Here is an 8,305-nt window from a genome sequence, read left to right on the forward strand (position 1 = left end):
ATTTCAAGTCATTTGGCTCTTGGCATCCAGATCCTGAGATTCAATGTTCAGAAAGCCCCTAGGCTTCTGGTTTCACAGACAGAATTGTCTGTGAGTAGGAGCACAGCTGACTGAAATAACAAGAGAAAATCAGGCTGTATTAGATGATCATAGGGAGACAATAAGCCGTATGTGCAAAGTATATGCATCTGCAGTTTGTTCACTGAGAATCTTTAGATTGCATCTGCCTCACCTATACATACAGACCATGTACACAGTCACCATGAATTTACCATGTGGATAGTTTTGTGTATTTTCTAGCTGTGTACTTACTCAACTGCAAATGTCAAAATTTGCAGCACAGTTCTATAGTATGATTCAAATAAGCTCAGGAGTCATTAGAAACCAGCCACTCTGAAGAACTAAGTGAAAAAAACCTCCTCTAAATTTTAAATAAAGAACCAGAGTCAAATGCTACCTATGTACCTGTGGCTTAGAAATGCTAAAGAACCTAACCAAGCCATTAATCATGAACTCTCCTCCTTCTGCTCAAGGATAGTTCAATGATAGATCCTTTTTTAATTGTTAAAATGTGCTATGCTGACAACAATGACACCTTCAGCACTAAGATCCTAGACCCAGTGCTAAACAGCTCTTTTGGATCTTTCATTTTCTCCCTATCCAAAATTCCAGGTCAACAAGGATCATGACAGGGCTTAGTTGGTGACATATATGACACCTTCCAGTATTACTGACACACTGCCATCTAATCTGATTTTGAGATTATGATCTAACTCTTTGACTCTTTGTGGCTTCTGTGTGAATGTTATTAAAAATATTTTTGCAGTGGGAAATTACTCTGTAAGGAGTAACAAATGTTGAAGATAAAGACTTTTTGTATGTCTTCTGTTCCTCGGTGCTCTTTTTTTAATTCATGTGTGATGAGGTTCTATCAGAAGCTGACCTGGCTCTACTCCCCACCTTGGTCACCACATCCCCTTCAAGGAAACCACAGCTTGGGGGGGAACATGAGGGTAATGACATGACATAGACAAGCCCAGCACCTTAGAAGTACTCTCAGGTCACAGAACAACTTCATGATCAGGTTAATTAACCACCTGCCTAGTACACAGCAGAGATTCCCCTGTGTTCGTTTCTCTGCACTATTCAATGTGGTAAACCCTTACTTCTGTAATTTAATTATTTAGGTTTCCTGTTATGATATCATTATTGCTTTTTTATTCTCTTTGTCATTTCAACAATCTACAGGAAAGCAAGAGATTTTTCTTTGGGCAATGGCTATAGCTGCAAGTAACAGACAAGCTTTCAGGTACACAAGCCCTTCGTCAGGGCTGAAGGGCATTCATTAACTGACCCACACAGTACCAGAATAGGTCCCTTCATAAGCTTAATTTCGGAGATGTAAAAAGTATGGCTGGGGCAAAGATTTTACCAGCTGTTTGATTAGAGAGAGTAGGTGGATATTATCTGGGAGGAGACATCCTACCCCTGCAAACACCAGCGGGAGTTTTGTTGTTAATTTTAGTGGAGGCAGGATTACATCATAGTCTTTTTCTTCTCTTTTTGTAATGTCTCTCCAATCTTAATTTATTATATTGCCTAAAGAGGAGGAGCTCTGAGTCTGAATCTGAATAAAACTTTTAAACACATGGTGTCAGTGGATTTATATATCAGATAGTCTTGCTCCTAGCACTTGCGAACTACAGCAAAGGGCGCTGTGGGTGGGAGGTCCTGTAGGATGGGTGGTTTGGATCTATATCACTCTCCTCTTGGACTTAGGAACTGAAGTAGATGCCTAAGTCTGTCATCTGCTCTACAGTAAATGGACAGGTTATAGCTCTTGGTCTTTACAGTATCCAGGAAAAAGGAAGGTCTGCAGTTATGACTATCACCCACACAAAGCTGCAGAAGTGACTGGTCTGCAAATACCAGTGTAAGAAATGGAACATTTGAGTTATGGTCTAAGATGCAGTTAGCTGAAACACAGTTTGATGTATAGTACTCATGTTCAGGTTTTTTTTTTCAAGGGAATGACTTACTGAAACAGCAGTGTAACTGTGTTGTTTCTAACAAAGAAAGAGTCTCTGTTTTAGATAACAGTGTCCCAGAACTCCCTGGAACAGGCCCAGAAAATTCACTCTTAGGATTTTTTTTCCTCCGAACCCAATCATCCTTTCCATCACATCAGATGTGCTTAGCAATTTGGCAGTATGTCACTTCTATGTTTTCAAAAATACTTGTAAGAGGTTAAGGTGAATGTATCAGATTTCAGTCAGGTGACAGACATGGAACTGTAACAATTTACAAATACTGGTGCAACCTTGTTATGGGAATTTTTATGGTGGGGTTATGTAGGTTGAATGAATGGTGTTACTGAAAAAAAAAAAGGAAACAATACTTCAGGATAAGGCATCCTTGAACAGGGATCATTACAGGACAACTGGAGAGCCACTGGTAAGCAGACTATGGACTCATTGTTTTATACTTCTATGCAATCAAAAACTTATCTCAGCAGGTCTCTCTGAGTTCCCTGATTGTCCATTGCATAGAAGTGTTAGTCTACTAGAGTTTCTTTGGAGCTCCCTCTAAGATGAGAACTAGCTGTCATCAGCTGATAGTTCACTCTGGGTCTTCAGTCCATAGGCACTCCTGAGCTGGCATACACAGTGTGATTCCTCTGCCCTACATACAGACATCCAGCAGCCTTTCTATCCTCAGTCCCTTTTACATGATTTCATACCATACCCCACGACATTCAGCACCTGCCCTTAGTTTCATGACATGTTGTTCTGCTGGGTTGCAACACAGACTTCACATTATTTTTGACACTCTGGATGAAAGAATTGCAAGGTTGAGAGAAAGCTGTGATTCATGCACTGTGTGGATCAGCCAATCCACTGTAAAGGAAGCTGTCTCTGAACAACATGGATACATCCACGGTCCTCATATGGCATGGTGTCCCTGAAGCAGATTCATTCACTTGTGTATAGCTACTAGACAACAGCATATTCAGAAAGCCTATGGGCTGAGAAAACAGAGGTGCTCAGGCTTGTTAAGAAAGCAGCACAAGGCTGTTCGAGCAATCATACAAGGGCGCACAGAGCTTCCTGCGGAGACCTGCCTGGTTAAACGCTATCTACTACAGCTTTCAATGTAGTAGATATTTGTCCAGCTATTTTTTAACATCTTTCTCCTACACTAGACCTTCTTTCTGTTGTTAAAATTAAGCAATGCTTTTATTTGGCATACATCATACATATACCTGAACTGGAGAACCTGGGAGACCTTTCCATACCTGAGGGCACATTTGTGACACTGTTACTGAAACTGGGACAAAACCTGAATACACATCATCTCACAAGCCCAGGTTTTCCAATAGAAGGAAACCCAAGTACATGCGCACAAGAGCAGTGATGTGCTGTGTCTGGTAAGCCAGTGTGGACAAGCAGGGGACCAAGACTGAGAAGACCACAGATCCCACTCACACAGTTAAAATCCATCTCTATCCACAAAAGCAGGAAAGGAGGTGTCTCAGGGGCAAAACACAGCTGACGAAGTTAGATAACCAGAACCTGATCTAAGAATAGGTGAATCCTACAAGTCTGCACTGGAAGAGGTGAAGATATGATGTTCACTTGATTACAGGGGTACTTTCAGGTACACCATAACTAGTCAGCCAGACACGGAGTAAAGAGACCAAACGTCCCAGATCATTCAGTATAATCTTCATATGCAGGGATAATTCCAACATATCGACAGAAAACTCTAGGATAATATTTTGCCCTAGTCTGTTGTTGTTTTTTCTAGGATAGATTTTTAATACTGCAGCGAAACAGAAAGAGGCAGAAACCATGGCCCTGATTCCATCCCTTATGGCAGGTTATATTGTGTGATATACATCCCCATTTCTAGTTGTACCTCCTTCTGCGAACTTCACTTGGGAAACATTTCTGTTCCTTCTAATCCAGATCAATCTCAATATCGTTAGATTGTTCATATCCTTATATTTTTGCTAGTAGTTAGGTTGCACTCAATGCACAAGTTCGTCTCAGCTGAAAATGCACCATATGTGGTGCTTGCTGAAATGGCAGCTTTGAGTGATTTGCAGACCGGCCATGAATGTATTCATGTAAGCATTCTCCAACACTTTCTGATTGTTTCCACAAGCATATGGATGTGTAGCTGCTGGTGTGATCACCCTGTGTGTACTCTGCCTGCAGATACAGACAGCCTGGGCCACAACAAAGCCTTTGGAACGCTAACCGTTTCGTAACAAGGCTTTCTGCCGTGCGTAAATCTGCGCAAGAGTGAAGCTCTCTGTAGTGAATTCAATCTCCTTTTCAGTAAGTAACAAAAACACTTCAGTTGTCCAGGGGATATTTCGTGTTTCTAAATTGGGAATTTGCTTTGTCTCACTTGGCCTGAGTGAGTGTTCTTCACCCAAAAAAGGAAGAGACATTGTAATGAACGTAAGCCTGATGCACAGAGTGCACAGTATTCAGCTATCTTCTAAGTCTTTTAAGGTATGCAGTGTCAAAATTAATCCTTAGTATTTAGACTTCATTGCCAAAACATTTAGGCAGTCTCAATTTTTAAGCAGATGTAAAAAAGATATAAATGTTTGAAGGAGTGTTTATAATTTGAAATTGTATGAAGAAAGGTCACCAACAAATACTATACACATAATTAATAATAATTAAAAAGGCATTGTTTCTCTTGTTTATGGTAAAGAGTATTATCTTCAATGTAGTAATAATAATAAAACCTCATGGCTTCAAAAAATACTGAGAGGTCACTGATATAATTACTTTATACACACATTACATGTGCAAAAATTATGACCATGTCTGGTTCATGCATCACTCTATCTTATTAGAGAGGAAAACTATAAAAGATACTGCTTGCCTTCTCATTTAAAGAAAATGCTGAAGCATTCACAACATAAGGTCTTCATATTGAGTAAGAGAGTACCTGCCACAAGCAAAGATTAATAAAAAAAAAATTCTCTTGATCTGGACAGAGAGGTCAGGAAGTTCCTGTTTATTTTTTTAACTGGCAGGTGTGACATAGGAATATTAGTTTTTACAAAGTTGTGAAAAAAACTCCAAGACTGTATATAGAAATTTTAGTCTAAAGTGTTTTGGTCATAGTAGTTTCCACTACTATCAATCTTTCTGTAAAGAAAAACTGCTATAAGAGATGCAATTTAATTCACAGGTTGTGTAATTTTTATTTGGCTATTTTACAAGCTGTTCAAGCTTTTAAACTAGGCAGTAATAACAGGAAGTTTTAAAGTCACAATGACTTGTTTGGACTAAAACTGGGTGTAAAGATATCAGAGCTGATACGTTCATAGAACAAGTCTGAAAGTTTCTGTTTTCAGTACAAAGGCTGTCATTTTAAATTCTGCTACTACTAAGTGTTTTATTCATTTAAATAACTGGTCATCTTACACTTTCACCTTCAGCCAAATATTCTCTTTTTTTCTGAAGTGCACCCTTTGTTGCAAACTGATTTCATTTCCTGCATGACATTGAAGACATTTTTCCAAGACACCGGACAATTGTGCTGAACAAATGATCTGTCTATATTTTAATATTAATAGTCTGCTCTCTAGCCTCTATTGTGCATTTAACTTTTGTAGTTATCATTCATAGTCACCCATCCTGTCTGTCTCGACAAAATACCTCTTTAAACGTAACTGCCTCTCTGAGATTTTGCAATGCCTGAATAGTGTTTGGTAGGGGAAAAGGACCTGTATTTACTCTCATCAAAGAAAGTTCTTATCAAGTTTATATAAAAAGCAAGCTATTTTTTCCTCTTCTATCAGATCATATTCTTTAAACATTTTTTTTTATGATGATGAGATCGGTTCTTTTGAATTATATTTTTTCCTTTCATAAACTATAAATATTGAGCAACAGAATTAATATTTCCTTACAAAAGCACAAAACTGAATAATAATAATAATAATAATAATAATAATAATAATAATTCAGTCTTAGAAAAGATGACAGCCAGCTGGGGGAGCTTCATGGGGCCTTTGAGTAGCTTGGAGTGTCTTATTTCCATACTTTCCCACAAATGTCCATTATCTTGTCCCTAAGATGCGGAAAAAATTGTGATACTCCAGGGCTGTTTTTCCTTGTCAGTGCAGAAGACAGTAAACCTTACAGGCAGAATCATTAACTATAGATGACTGTACACAGCCCCCCCATAGCAGTGAATTGCACAGTAAAGGAGTCACCAAGCAGTAGTGAAAAGTTGAATGAATTAATTTTGTTTCAGTCCTATTTATTGTTAGGTAGAATTCAGTCTGGTCCTGAAAAAGGACTTCAATCCTGTAAAAGTTCTGGAGGAAGTAATCTTTTAGCACATAGTAAATAACAAAGAGAACCATAACTGGGAACATGGTCTGTAACAATTCATGTTAAAAAACTGTGGTTTTCTTCTAGGTAACAAACTTTCTGGACAAAAGAAGAGAGACACATTAAAAATAACATTTGCCACTAGTCTCTTGTAAGCTCTCTAAATGGTCCTAAAACAATTTGCCTATGCTACATACATAGTATACAAAAAAAATGCAAGACGGTGTGCTATAGGAAATGTTTTTATTGACATGCCTTTGAAATAATCTGCACTGATTCAGTCTCAGACTTACTGTTTTTCTTCTGCAATTAGATATTATATGGGTAGCTTATGGACCATTTGAAAATATGTTCATTTTGTCAAAGGCTAGTCTTAGCACACACCCATTAGATCATACGTATCTCTAGTATAGGCCAAATATTTTATTCTAAAACAAAAGCTCATCCAAATGTTTTATTTATCCAAGTGTCTATTAGTTTACAGAAATGGGTTGCCAATTTCATCAAGTACCATATTTCTTACACATTTTTTGGCACTTTTACTTCTATTTTCAGCTGGGAAAAAGATAAGTAGAGCACCTCATGGTAGTAAAATATTTCCTCTTTTGTCACCATTCCAAAATTCAGATGGGAAGAAGAAAAAGTCGAACCTCAAAAATGCCAAAGAATTTTCGGTTTAAGTTTGCCACTAAAGAAGGAGAATGAGGTCTTGATGTTTTTCTGGCATTCTGGCCCAAACGCTGATGGTGATGGGCAGGAAGGAATCGTATTCCATGCTGTGAAGGGGAATGTTGTTCCATACAGAGGGGTCAGGTTGACGTTGCTGGTGGACATTTCTGCCAGGTAAGTCTTGCGGGGGTTTATTTCAGCTTTTTCAAAGGAGGTTACTTTGTTAGAAGTTAACTGAAGCTCTAGTGGCTCTGTTTATAAGAATTCTGGTAATTCCTTGGGAACCAGCTGAAGCTGGGACAGTCCCCTTCTGCATCCAGGGAGCCTGGTGTTCTTTCAGTCACGCTCTCCGTACAGCCATTACTTAGTTGTTCAGCAATTCAGCATTGACACAGATGTGGTCAAGCAAAGCTGACGCAAACTATTATACAAACAGTATCATTGTTGCATTTAGCTGTAGCAGAAGATTTATAGCTTCACATAATCCCATAAATCATTCAAAGAGCCTGGAGTTTCTCAAATACCAGGAAGAGATTTCAGCTGCAGCCCTTGTAGAGCTAGAGGAGATCCGGTGAATAAGGCAGTAGGTAAAGACTTCAGCAGAGTACTCCCTCCAGCATCCAGTGGTCAGCTGCTTTCTCCCACTGGGTCAAACAACTTTGGAGGTACCACTCCGAAGGCTGGACTAGCAATGTCTTTCAGTGCGCGTGGCTTGCTGGCCCAGCACACCACCAGCAGTCCTGCGTCGAGCTCAAAACACAGGTTATGTGTTAGGTCTTTCACAGGGCAAACAGGAAACCAATCTGAATCCTCCCGGTCCAGACGGAGTCCTCCTTCCCCCGTAGGGACCAGCATCGTAACGTCTCATCCCAGAGCCAGGGACCAGACTTCTAGTCATTGCAGTATTGAGCACTACAGCAATTTGTCCAGTTTTGGCTATCAATGTATTTCTCAAATCACTTGATAATTCGTTGGATGAAGAGAAGGAAAGTGTTTTAAAAGCCAATGTTCGGCTAATAGGATAAAATTTAAAGTGATACTTAGTAGTGATTTCCTCCCTGCTCATGTTGTTGAGGAAAATTTCTTTGCAGGAAAACAAAGAAATAAATATGTAGCTTGAATTTCCTTGCTACTAATTTGGACATTTTCTGGTTCATGTGGGGCACAACAAGCTAGACTTTCTTCACTGAAAGTGTAATGATTATAAAGGAAGAACAAAGTGCAGTCAGGATGCAAAAAAATACTTTGAAGCAAAGCTGGTTGCCTTC

Source organism: Phaethon aethereus (assembly GCF_964289735.1).
Source record: "Phaethon aethereus genome assembly, chromosome: 1".
NCBI lineage: Eukaryota > Metazoa > Chordata > Aves > Phaethontiformes > Phaethontidae > Phaethon > Phaethon aethereus.